Source organism: Mastigoproctus giganteus, chromosome 9 (genome assembly GCF_048544385.1).
Source record: "Mastigoproctus giganteus isolate SK-2022 chromosome 9, ASM4854438v1, whole genome shotgun sequence".
In the NCBI taxonomy this organism is placed as follows: Eukaryota; Metazoa; Arthropoda; class Arachnida; order Uropygi; family Thelyphonidae; genus Mastigoproctus; species Mastigoproctus giganteus.
Window position 1 is genome coordinate 204,511,567 of NC_143583.1, and position 13,441 is coordinate 204,525,007.

The window sequence follows — 13,441 nt, forward strand, 5'->3', positions numbered from 1 at the left end:
GAGTATGAGCATAAAGTGTTCTTACTTCAGTTCTAGCTGTTAGATTTTAAAAATTAAAGGTTTTGATTTTTGTCAAAGATGTTTTCACATAAAACATCTTTCATGTGTACATCTTTCAAGGGTTTTTTTGTTCCTTTTAATAAAATAATGAAAATTTTGGCCTGCCATTAATCTTCTTAGTCATTATTTGATATATTAATTCATATAAATTATGTTTAGGAATAAGATATACAATTAATAATTAGGATATCTTTAGTTAAAGGGTTAATAAAATTCCAAAGTTATGAAACTTAAATTAGGGATGAATTCAGTAAATAAGATGAAATTTGGAATGCAGAATTTTGGATGCACAGAATAATATATAATTGTAGTAACAGTAATTGTATGTAAAATGGTATATACAGACAATATGGATACATGCATTTTAGTAACTCAAGATACATTTTCTAACCACTTCTTTTTAGAATGGAGTGTGTACATTGCAAAATTGTGCCCTATACTTCTAGCTTTGGGGAACATTGGTAAACTCTCACTTCTACAAACCATTACATAACTGCCAACTCTTTGGATTTATGACACTCCTCTTTTTTTTTCTTTTTTACCATTCTCCCTGCTCACCAGTCTGGCATAAATTTTCCTCTTTTTCACGCACACACTCACTCACTTTTATGTTACCTATGTTGATTTTTGTAACAAATAACAGCAATTTAGAGGAAACTTCTTTTAGTGATTCTGGTTCTGGAGCAACAGATAGTTCCAATTTATTGGATAACGCTAGTTAAGAAAGTGAATTTGTATTGCAAATCAAGTGTTATAAATTTTGTTTTGATTGAACTGTAAACAGAAAAGTTCTATATTGACTGCTACTGGTATTTGAACTGGTGGCTATATTTTCAAGATAACAGATTGAACTGTATTTGGTTTGGATCGAATTGTAAACAAATGAGTCCTGTGGCAGCTTACTCAGCACAATACATCATTGCGCAGCTGCTAATTCTCTAGATTTATGATAGAAAATCCATTTTTTTTTTTACTTAATTTGACCCTTCACCATCATAATATACTTAGTGACAAAGTTTTTATTTCTTTTTTTTTTTTTTACAAAACTCCATTTTTCTCCTTTGTTTTCTTTAAAAAAAACAAAAACTTAAAATTGGGCTGTTTTTTTTTAATTTTGCAAATTTCCGCTTATTTTCATTAAATTGGCTGTATGGTATGCTGTGGTAACCTATATTGAAAAATAGAAGGTGCAGTTATAGTTGTTTTCTGTAATGTGTGATATTTTGTAAATGTAGTGTTGCAAGGCTAATTAACGTTGTCTTTGAGTATGATTCCAAAGAAATACAATGTAAGTTGCAGAAGATATATATTCAAGATTTCCCATGCATTGTAAAATCAGAATAAAAGTAACACTTTACTGTACACAATGGCAGTGTGTACAGTATGTAGGTGCAATTCTTTAGTTTCAAGCAGTGAGAAAATGCAATGCAATCAGACATATGCAAGCAAATAAGCATAACAGTGTGTGTGCAGAAATAAATGCAAAATTATCCATTACATTTCATGGTGTTGATCATGTCATAACTTCAAAATGTTTATTTTGCATCTTTTGATATACAACATAATCTTCCTTTGAGTTGTGCTGATCATGCAGGGACGTTGTTCAAAAATATTTCCTAATAGTGAAATATCAAAAAAAAAAAAAAAAAATGGTTGTGGAAGAACAAAACAACAAGCATTTTTAGTGAAATTGTACAAATATGAAAAGAAGAGGTAGTGTGAATTCTCTGAAAAATGGGATATTTTCAATTGCTGCAGATGGCAGCAATCAAAATGATTCAATGCTGTATCCCATTGTGGTGGTCTTTTGTAATATATGTAAAAGATCATCAAATTAAAAGCAGCTTGCCTCAGGGCAAGCTGCTTTTAATTTGATGATTTTTTACATTGGAAGGTGACTCTGCAAGGTATTAGCATTGGACATCATTTTTTGAACAACCTGAAAACGTGAGATGCCTTCAAAAAATTGTCTGGAACTTAGGGTTGTTGATGCACTCATTATGCAAGGCCTAAAAAAACTGGAATAACAAGGGTATTAAAAGAGGAGATTGTATCCCCAGTTTACAAATGTGGTTCAAAGGGTTATGTAAGTAATTACAGATTACTTAGCTTGACTTCTGTTCCAGGGGAAATAATTGAGACACTGGTTAAAGAAGTAAGAAGTAATTCAGGAGCATCTAGAAAGAAATGCAGTTGTACTGCAGTCATAGTGTTAATTTGCTAAGGGACAATTTTGTCTGATCAATCTGATTGGATATAATGATGCAGTGACAAAGGAACCGAATGCAAAAAATAATTTTGATATCATGTATTGAATTTCAGAAAAGCATTTTGATACTATAGCACATAAAAACTGCTGTACAGATTGGAGTGTTGTCATTAAAGACAGGTTACTGCTATGGATAAAGGACCAAAACTTAACAGTGGCTGCAGGCAGAGGCAAAGGTGATTCTTGCACTGCTGCTATTAGCATTGTGTGGCATGGGAGAAAAATTGCTGCTATGGATAAAGGGGTGGTTGAGGGGGAGAAGACAGAGTGGTAATCAATGGACACTGCTCATCGTGGACTAATGTTATTAATGGAGTCCCTCAGGGTTCAGTGTTGGGTCCATTATTGTTTTCTGTATTTATAAATGATATTGATGATGGTATATCTAGCTTAATGTCCATATTTGCAGACGATACAAAGGTTGGCAGGATTGTTAAGGACACTACTGCTATGCTGCTGCAACAGGATCTGGAAAGGTTGAGCAGATGGGTTGAGAGGTGGCAAATGAAGTTTAACATTGACAAATGTAAAGTACTACATATGGGAAACAGCAACTCCAGAGCAATGTATCAACTCTGCGGTACTACATGACAGTGGTAGAGAATGAAAAGGACTTTGGGGTAATTGTGCAGGCAGATATGAAGTTCTCCGAGCAGTGCAGACGGGCTGCAAGTGTAGCTCATGGTGTCTTGTTAATGATATACAGAAATTTTTCTAGCAGGGATAAGGTGATTATTCCCTTGTATAAGGCAATGGTCAGGCCACACCTTGAGTACTGTATACAGGTCTGGTGGCCTCATTTCAAGAAGGATGTGGAGCTGCTGGAATGAGTACAGAGAAGGGCAATAAGATTAGTGAATGGAACAAAGGGTTGCTCTTACGAAGAAAGGCTTAAGTTTTGCAAATTACAGTGTCTGGAGACTAGGCACCAGCGAGGTGATCTGATAGAGGTGTATAAAGCTTTGAATGGTTTGAGCATGCTCAATGCCGATGGGATTCTTCCTCTTGCACAGAATAATCACCTGAGAGGGCATAAATTCAAATTGAGGAAAGACAGATGTAGGATAGATGTGCGGAAGTTTGCCTTTAGCCAGCGGGTAGTTGGTTGGTGGAACAGACTTCCATCGCTTGTTGTGGACGTTGATAGCCTAAATAAATTTAGGGCTCAGCTGGACAAGTATTTTGAACAAATGGAAGGGTGAAATGGAAGTGTTTTTTTTTTTTTTTTGGCTGATGATGCATAAGCTTGCTTTCTTGCATCATATGCCTCTACTAATGCTAATTAGAATGAGCAGCAGCCTGGAAAGCAAGGTGCTTTCCCAGCAGTGCTGAAGATTTTCAGGACTGCTGGGAATCTTAGTGGAACAAGTAAATACATGGGCTGTGTTAGGGTAACTAAAAGTAGAAACAGGTGCATGCATACTTGCATGTACACCAATGCTAGGAATATAGTTAATATATTTGATGAGTTTGAAGTGCTGGTCAAGACAACAAAGGTGGATATTGCTGGGATATCAGAGACCTGGTGTCACACAGATATAAGTAGTGCATAATTGGAATTTGGAGAGTACAGTGAGTACAGAAAGGATAGACAGGATAGGAAGGGAGGAGGGGTTAAGCTGTTAGTTAAGAAACACAAAATCAAAGGTAGTGCATCCAGTTAACAATGGAATATTGAGTCAGTTTGGTGTGACATAAGCACTGGGAAAGGGAAAATGAGAGTAGATGTGTGTTATAGGCCTAATGAATCTGATGAGTGTAATGAGCAATTGTGCAGAGAAAAAGCGGATCAGTAAATCAAAATGTCTTATAATTGGGGGATTTTAACTTTCCAGATGTTCTGTAGCTTGTGGGTTGGTCACTTGCACACTAGCAAGACTTGTGGATTTATTGGATGACATTTTTCTACAGCAACATGTTTGAGAGGCAACCAGAGGGAGTAATACTCTTGATCTGATAATCAGCAGTGATTATTCATGCAATAAGAATTTGCAGATAAAGGAACCACTGGGTGACAGTGATCACAATGTACTGATGTGGGATTTACATAAAGATGTAAATACCATCAAGGGTAAAGGGAAGGGCTTTTGCTTTCGTAAACGTGACTACGTGAGTCTCAGACAGTTTTTAAATTCTGTATAGTGGGATCAACTGATGATGTTACCAATGTTGAATTCTAAATGGGAAGCCTTCAGGGACTTAACCTTGGAGACTAGTAGGCTTTTCATTCCAACTAAGAAATACTGTTCAAGGTTTAGGCCTAAATGGATGTCAGATGAATTAATGAGGCTAGTAGCAGAGAAGAAGAATGTATGGGATACGTATAAAGTATCAGATGACACAGAAGCCTATGGCAGGTATAAACTAGTCTGTAATCAAGTCACAAATGAGGTTTGGCAGGTGAAGGCAGATTATGAGAAATCTTTGGCAAAGGATGCAAAGAAAAACAGCAAGGAGTTCTTTACTTATATAAACTCTAGAAGGAAAGGGATGAATCAGATTGGACCACTTAACATAGATGGGTTGACTATTGATGATCATGCTCAGGTAGCTGATAAACTGAATGAGTATTTTGCATAAACATTCACACATGAGGAGTTACTCAATGAGGGGAGTGCCAGAAGTTTATCAAATGCTAACAGGGAGCCAAGTGATTTTGTAATAACTGAGAGCAAAGCGTAGGAGAAATTGTTGAAGTTAAATATAAGGAAGGCACCTGGGGTGGACGGGATCTATCCAGGTATATTAAAGGAGGCAGCAAAGGAAGTAAGCAGGCCCTTGGCCATAATTATGAGAGCTTCCTTGTACTCAGGGGAAGTCCCCATGGACTGGAGGTGTGCAAATGTATCACCAATTCACAAAGGAGGTTCAAAAGGTGACACAAGCAACTACAGACCTGTTAGTTTAACTTGTGTTCCGGGGAAAATAATGGAATCACTTGTTAAAGAAGCATTGCAGGATCATCTAGACAAGACTGCAGTAATAGGTAAGAAACAGCATGGGTTCGTCAAAGAGGTCTTGTCTGACCAGTTTTATTGGTTACTCTGATGTGGTCACAAAGAAACTGAATGCCAAAAATAATTTTGATATCATATACTTGGATTTCAGGAAAGCTTTTGATACTGTTGCACATGGAAGACTGCTCTACAAATTGGAGAGGTATGGCATCAAGGGTAAGCTGCTACGATGGATAAAGGGATGATTGAGTGAGAAACAACAGGGAGTGGTAATCAATGTACACTGCTCCCCGTGGGCAAATGTTATTAGTGGAGTTTCCCCAAGTTCGGTGGTGGAACCATTGTTGTTTTGCATATTTATTAATGATATTAATAAATGTATATCAGGTTTAATGTCCAAGTTTGCAGATGATACAGAGGTTGGCAGGGTTGTTAATGACAGTATGCTACTCCAACTGGATCTAGATAAGTTGGGAAAATGGGCTGAGAAGTGGGAACTGGAGTTTAACAGTGACAAATGCAAAGTACTGCATATGGGTAGCAATAACCGAAGAGAAACGTACCAACTGTATGGTATTACACTCAGGGAAGTGGAAAGTGAAAAATACCTGGGGATAATTGTGCAGTGAAATATGAAGTTTGCCGAGCAGTGCAGAGGGGCTGCCAGGCCATGGAGTCTTGTCAATGATATATAGGAATTCTGCTAGCAGGGACAGGGAGGTGATAATCCCTTTATACAAAGCAATGGTCAGTCTACACCTAGAGTACTGTGTACTGGTCTGGAGGACTCATTTTAGGAAGGATGTAGTTGCTAGAAAGAGTACAAAGAAGGGCAACAAGATTGGTGAGGGGAACAAGATTGGAGAAGTGGCAACTGAAGTTTAACATTGATAAATGCAAAGTACTGCATATAGGTAGCAATAACCCAAGAGAAATGTACCAACTGTGTGGTACTACATTCACGGAAGTAGAAAGTGAAAAAGACCTGGGGGTAATTGTGCAGTCAGATGTGGTGTTCGCTGAGCAGTGCAGACAAGCTGTTTTTTTTCATGGATTCTTGTCAGTGATATATAGAATTTGGCTAGCAGGGACTGGAGGTAATTATCCAGTAATGGTCAGGCCACACCTTGAGAACTGTGTATAGGTCTGTAGGCATCATTTTAGGAAGAATGTAGAGTTGCTATAATGAGTACAAAGAAGGGCAACAAGATTGGTGAGGGGAACAAAGGGGTGCTTTTACCAAGAAAGGCTTAAGTTCTGTAAATTGCAGTATCTGGAAACTAGGCACCTGCGAGGTGATCTGATTGAGATGTATAAGGCCATTAGCATTAGCAAAGGCACATGATGCAAGAAAGCAAGCTTATATAGCATCAGCCAAAAGGGGGGGGAACCCCTTATTTCACCCATCCACTCGCTCCAAACGGTTGTCAAGTTCTGCCTTGAATCTATTTAAGCTATCAACTTCTACAATGAGGGATGGGAGTTTGTTCCACCAACCAACCACCCACTGGCTAAAGGCAAACTTCCACACATCTGTCCTACAACAGTCTTTCCTCAATTTGAATTTATGCCCTCTCAGGAGATTATTCTGAGCAAGAGGAAGAATCCCATCCGCATTGAGCATGCTCAAACCATTCAAGTCTGTGTACACCTCAATCAGATCACCTTCAGGTGCCTAGTCTCCAGATTTGGAGACTAGGCACCTGACTTTAAGTCTTTCCTTCATAAGAGCAACCCTTTGTTCCATTCACTAATCTTGTTGCCCTTCTCTGTACTCATTTCAACAGCTCTACATCCTTCTTAAAATGAGGCCTCCAGACCTGTATACAGTACTCGAGGTGTTGCCTGACCATTGCCTTATGCAAGGGAAAATCACCTCCTTTATCTCTGCTAGACAAATTCCTGTATATCATTGACAAGACACCATGAGCTACTCTTGCACCTGTCTGCACTGCTCAGAAAACTTCATATCTGCCTGCACAATTATCCCCAGGTCCGTTTCATTCTCTACCACTGTCAGTGTAGTACCACAGAGTTGATACGTTGCTCTGGGGTTACTGTTTCCCATATGTAGTACTTTACATTTGTCAAAGTTAAACTTCATTTGCCACCTCTCAGCCCCTTTGCTCAACTTTTCTAGATCCTGTGGCAGCAGTGTACTGTCATTAGTGTCATTAACAACCCTGCCAACCTTCATATCGTCTGCAAACTTCGACATTAAGCGTGATATACCATCATCAATATCATTTATAAATACAGAAAACAACAATGGACCCAACACTGAACCGTGAGGGACTCCACTAATAATATTAGTCCACGAAGAGCAATGTCCATTGATTACCACTGTCTTCTCCCAATCAACCATCCCTTTATCCAAAGCAACAATTTGCCTCCATTGCCACACTGCTCTAATTTGTGCAGCAGTCTTCCATGTGAAACAGTATCAAAGGCTTTTCTAAGATCCAAATGTATGATATCAAAGTTATTCTTTGCATCCAGTTCCTTTGTGACTACATCATAGTATCCAATCAAATTAGTCAGACAAGACTTCCCCTTAACAAACCCATGCTGTGTCCGTGCTATAATTGAAGTCTTGTCTAGATAATCCTGCAATGCTTCTTTACCAGTGCCTCCATTAATTTCCCTGGAACAGAAGTTAAACTAACAAATCTGTAATTAACTGTCTCCCCTTTTGATCCTCATTTGTGGATTGGGGGTCACATTTGCACATCTCCAGTCCATGGGTACCTCCCCTGAGTACAAGGGAAGCTCTCATCATTATGGCTAAGGGTTTTCTTACTTCCTTTGCTGCCTCCTCTAATATAACTGGATACATTCCATCCTCCCCAGGTGCCTTTCTTGTGTTTATATTCAACAATTTCTCCTCCACTTTACTCTAAGTTATTACAAGATTATCTAACTTACTGCCAGAGTTGAATACACCTCTGGCATTCCCCTCCCTGAATAACTCCTCATGTGTGAATGTCGATGCAAAATATTCATTTAGTTTGTTAGCTACCTGAGCAGGATCATCAACAGTTGAAACATCAATATCAAGTGGACCAATCTGATTCATCCCCTTCCTTCCAGAGTTTATATAAGTAAAGAACTCTTTACTGTTTTTCTTTGCATCCTTTGCCAAAGATTTCTCTTAATCTGCCTTCGCCTGCCTAACCTCCTTTGTAACTTTGTTACAGACCAGCTTATATCTGTCATAGGCTTCTGTGTCACATGTTAATTTATATGTATTCCATGCATTTTTCTTCTCTATCGCATGTCTAATTAGTTCATTTGACATCCATTTAGGCCTAAATCTTGAACAAGATTTCTTAGTTGGTATGAAAAGCCTAGTAGCTTCCAAGATTAATTCTTTGAATGCTTCCCATTTTGAATTTGCTGTTGGTAACATCATCAGTTGGTTCCACCGTATAGAATTTAAATACTGTCTCAGACCACTGTAGTCACCTTTACAAAAGCAAAAACCCTTCCCTTTACCCTTGATGGTAGTTACCTCTTTGAGTAAATCCCACTTCAGCACACTGTGATCACTGTCACCTAGTGGTTCCTTTATCTGCAAATTCTTGATGCATGAAGAATCATTACTGATAATCAGATCGACAGTATTACTCCCTTTAGTTGCCTCCCGAACATGCTGCTATAGAAAACAATCATCCAATAAATCCACAAAAGCCTTGCTAGTGTGTGAGTGACCAAACCACAAATTCCAGTAAATATCCAGAAAATTAAAATTCCCCATTATAAGACACTAGTTTACTGGCCCACTCAATTTCTTTGCACAATTGCTCATTATACTCATCAGATTCATTAGGCCTATAACACACACCTACTCTCATTTTCCCTTTCCCAGTGCTTATGTCACACCAAACAGACTCAACATTGCATTGTCCACCCACATCAATTGGATGCACTTCCTTAGCTTCCCTGGACTCAGGGGAGGTACCCATGGACTGGAGATGTGCAAATGTGACCCCAATCCACAAAGGAGGATCAAAGGGGGGAGACAGGTTTTATGTGTTTCTTAACTAACAGCCTAACCCCTCTTCCCTTCCTGTCCATTCTACCCTTTCTGTACACATTGTACTCCCCAAATTCCATTTCTTCACTGCTTATGTCTGTGTGACACCATGTCTCTGATATCCAAACAATATCTGCCTTTGATGACTTGACTAGCATTTGGAGCTCATCGAATTTATTAACTATACTCCTAGCATTGGTGTACATGCAAGTATACATGCACCTGTCTGTATTCTTAGTTACCCTAACACAACCCTTGTGTTTACTTGTTCCACTATGATTCCCAGCTGTTCTGGAAATTCCCATTGCCTTGCTTTCCAGGCTGCTGCTCAATTGCATTTCAATAGAAGTAGTGCAAGAATCACTTTTACCTCTGCCAGCGGCTACTGTTAATCTATTAGTCAGTATATTTACCCCAAGCTAGCAGTTTTCCGACCCATCTAACTCTGCCTCAATAGCATCAGCAAATATTCTTGCACCCTTCTATTTAAGTGTATCCCATTCCTGTAGAAGCAGTCTCTCCTGTTAACAAGCACAGACCAGGCTGAGAAAAATTCTACTCCTTGAACCTTGCACAATCTCTCCAGGGCAGAATTGATCGACAAGGCTCTCATCATATACTCCTTCCTATTGTGTCTGTGCAGAATTGCAGACACTTTCAAATTTAACCCTAACTCACGGCTTTTTTTCAGCATTGTCTTGTACATGTTAAGTAATTCTGCCAGTCTCCTACTCTTAATATCATTAGTGCCAATGTGTACAACAATATCACCCTTTGTGCCCTTAAAGGATGATATTTTCCCTACAACATCATCAGCCTTTGCCCCTGGCAGACATACCCCGGTCCTGTTCTATCTATCCTTTTTGCATGTTGTTGTAGGTGACAATAGTCACCTACAACAACTAGTTCCTTTGGGAACAGTGCATTCTGCCTTGGGGGTTGCCGCTGTGTTGCATGCTCAATACTATCCTTGATTGGATTGAGCAGGCTCAATGTTGATGGGATTCTTCATCTTGCTCATATTACAAACCTGAGGGGGCATAAACTGAAATTGAGGGAAGTCAGTTGTTGAATAGATGTGCAGAAATTTGTCTTTAGCCAGCGGGTGGTTGATTGCTGGAATAAACTTTCATCTGTCGTTGTGTAAGTTGATAGCTTAAATAAATTCAAGGGAGAAGTGGACAAACTTCTGGAGTGAATGGAAGTAGTTTTTTGGGTTATGCTGTATAAGCTTGCTTTCTTGTATCATATGCAATGCTAATAACCAAAAATTAGAACAATTTTTCACCCCCCCCCCATCCAGAACAGTGTTTAATGAAGTAGTATAATTAGACTTGGAGACAAACAACAGAATAAGGTAAGCAGAATTGTGGAAAACCGGTTAAGTTCATCTGGAAAAAATAAAAATTAGCCCTATGACAAAATGATTAGCTATTTATAAAGTTTTCAAGCATATGGAGCTTGAGAGCCCAGCAAAAAAAAGGGAATTTATCACAAATTAAAATGCATGTTTTTTAAAAAAAAGAAAATAAATTGATTCAACAAATTTTAGCAGTGGCAATATTATATTATAAATGAGAAAATCAGAAAAAGTCTTAGTGTAAGAAATATTGAAGAAAGATAAGTGAGGAATGGGGGTTGGAGAAGGAAGATTAGCTAAATGGATATTTGAAGAAACAATTTAACAGCAGTAAGCCAAGAGGCAGACCAAGAATAACTTGGCTCATTGGTTTCGAGCAAGAAATAGAAGAAAAGGGGCTTACTCTTGATAAGGCTAACGATCTAACTGGACTAGGATAGCATGCAGGCAAATGGAAAATTGATAATACAGGGCTGACATTACAAATTCTATGATTGATGTACTTGTGTGACAAGTTTGCCCGCTGGGTTTAACATATTTGGATGACTATTAATTTATTTATTCATAAATATTTTTTCAAATTTTACTCTTTAATGATCTTTGACGTTGGTTGTGGCAGTTTTTTCCAGTGATGATAGGAAAAGTTCACACTGAAAAATTTTTAAATGCTTAGATCTCTGCTTTAATGTGCTAATAGTTTTTAAGGGAAAAAAAAAATTAAATCAGAATAACAAAAATGGCAATTTCAGTATTCCTCAGTTATTGTATTTCCTTTCTATCTTCATCATTAATTGTTTTTTTTTTTTTTTTATTAATGAAGTTTGACCTTAAATAAATAAAATATGTTTTCATTAAAAATCTACCTCAGAGGGACAGAGTTTGGCACCATGTTGTATTGCATGGAGAGCATTAGTATGTCAGGGTTAGCAGTGTTACCACCGTTAGTATTAGTAATGGCCATATGGTGCAAGGAAGTCTAAAGCTTAAGCTGTACCAAAAGAAAAGAAAGAGAAATATAATATTACTCTTTCGTGCAATGTGTGCAATCATTAAAGATATAAATTTAACGTTAGTGGGGTCTTTCTGTACAATTCTGGTAGCACGCCATCATTGAGGGCTCCAAGAGCAGCTTGAATTGTTGATGCATACTAGTGTATGTAAATGGTATAAGTGCCAATACTGAAGAATGCAGGAGTTTTGTTTTCACAAGTGAAAATGAAAAGTGCTGAAAAAAACTTCAGCACCAATTACAAAGAATACATTATTTTTGTTTTCATAAGTGCCACTCTGCCAACCTTAGCAATGTACAACTTCCTCCCACAGAAAAAAATTACACCATGCCCAAAGAAAGCAAGTAGGTTCAAACAAATAGCAAATGTGCATCCTGCAGTGGTGTTTTAAAAAATTATTTTAAAATGTAATTTTTTTAAATATAAGAAATGGAATGCGCAGTTATGAACACAGTGTTCATAATAGATTGAAATTAGGGTAGTGTCAAAATGTGAATAATTTGAATTATTTCTTGCAGATAGTTTAAAAAATGTAGCACCTTTAAGGGTTGATGTGCGTGATCGTGCAATGTTAAATGTATGCTGCTGAAGATTAAATACCCTCCGACACTGCCTTCTTAATGGAAACTATAACCAGAATGTTGGAACAAAAATAACTGATCAGACAAAAGCATGACTTGATTCAAGTCATTGTTGTTAAGTTTTTGCAGTCAAGGTTGTCACAGCATAAAACCACACTTGCTCATTCCCAGCTTTATGGCAAGGTTTAGATTTCTAGAATGCAGAAGGTGTGTATGCATACCAGAGCAACAAAACTTTGTGGCTACTACCACCAGTGTAGTTACCTACGTGGGTAACTACATTATTATATTACTCTTTTTTTTTTTTTTTTTTTTTTTTTACTGGTACAGCTTAAGCTTTAGACTTCCTTGCACTATATGGCCATTACTAATACTAATAGTGGTAACACTGTTAACCTTGACATACTAATGCCCTCCATACAATACAACATGGTGCCAAACTCTGTCCCTCTGAGGCACTGTATTATCAAATTTCTGTTAAAAGAGAAGGTTACAGAAAATGTCTGAAATTCTCTCCACATTGAAAGTGCATAGTATGGGAAAGGGCCTTATCATGTGTTCAGGTAGGTATGATTGTGCACCAAAATTTTCATACGCCAGAAAGAAGTTGCTAACTTACTGTATTATTCACATGCAGCTAAACTGTCGAGGTGTATTATGGTGTGTGTGCACTTGCAAGTGAGCATAAGTGAGGGAAGTGCAAAAAATTATTCATGGACACTTTGTTCAAAAAAGGGTATGTACAGTAGATCTGAAAGATGCACTTTCTAGAACGATTATTCGTTAAGAAAGTATGCATGATAGGTCCCCAAGATGCTGATGTTTGTCACAAGGCATGTGTTGACATTTCCACCGAAACATTTAAACCAGTTTGAACTGGAGGTAAATGCATTCCTGCCACAAATAGCAACTTGTGACAAGACATAGCACAGTATTTCATTTCGTAATCAAAGAAATCCCATGGGGAATGGTACTACAAAGGATCCCCCACTACCTAAAAAATTCAAGACTGCTTTCAGCTCAAGAGCATGGTAAGTGTTTTTGGAATGCAGGTGGATTCAGAAAGGTTGATTGTTGTTGATTTTCTATTTTTAGTTTGTATTTTTTATTATTTGGATTTGAATAAGTCATTACAAGTATGATGTGTACATACTTTTTGTTTGCTGAT

The 13,441-nt window shown here is 37.8% G+C and overlaps 1 protein-coding gene across 2 annotated transcripts in view; it reads left to right on the plus strand.

The window, feature by feature from the left end:
• The window catches only part of LOC150081051 (microtubule-associated protein RP/EB family member 1-like), a 151,101-nt gene that overhangs the window by 110,750 nt on the left and 26,910 nt on the right, over positions 1-13,441 (plus strand). The window lies entirely within an intron of this gene.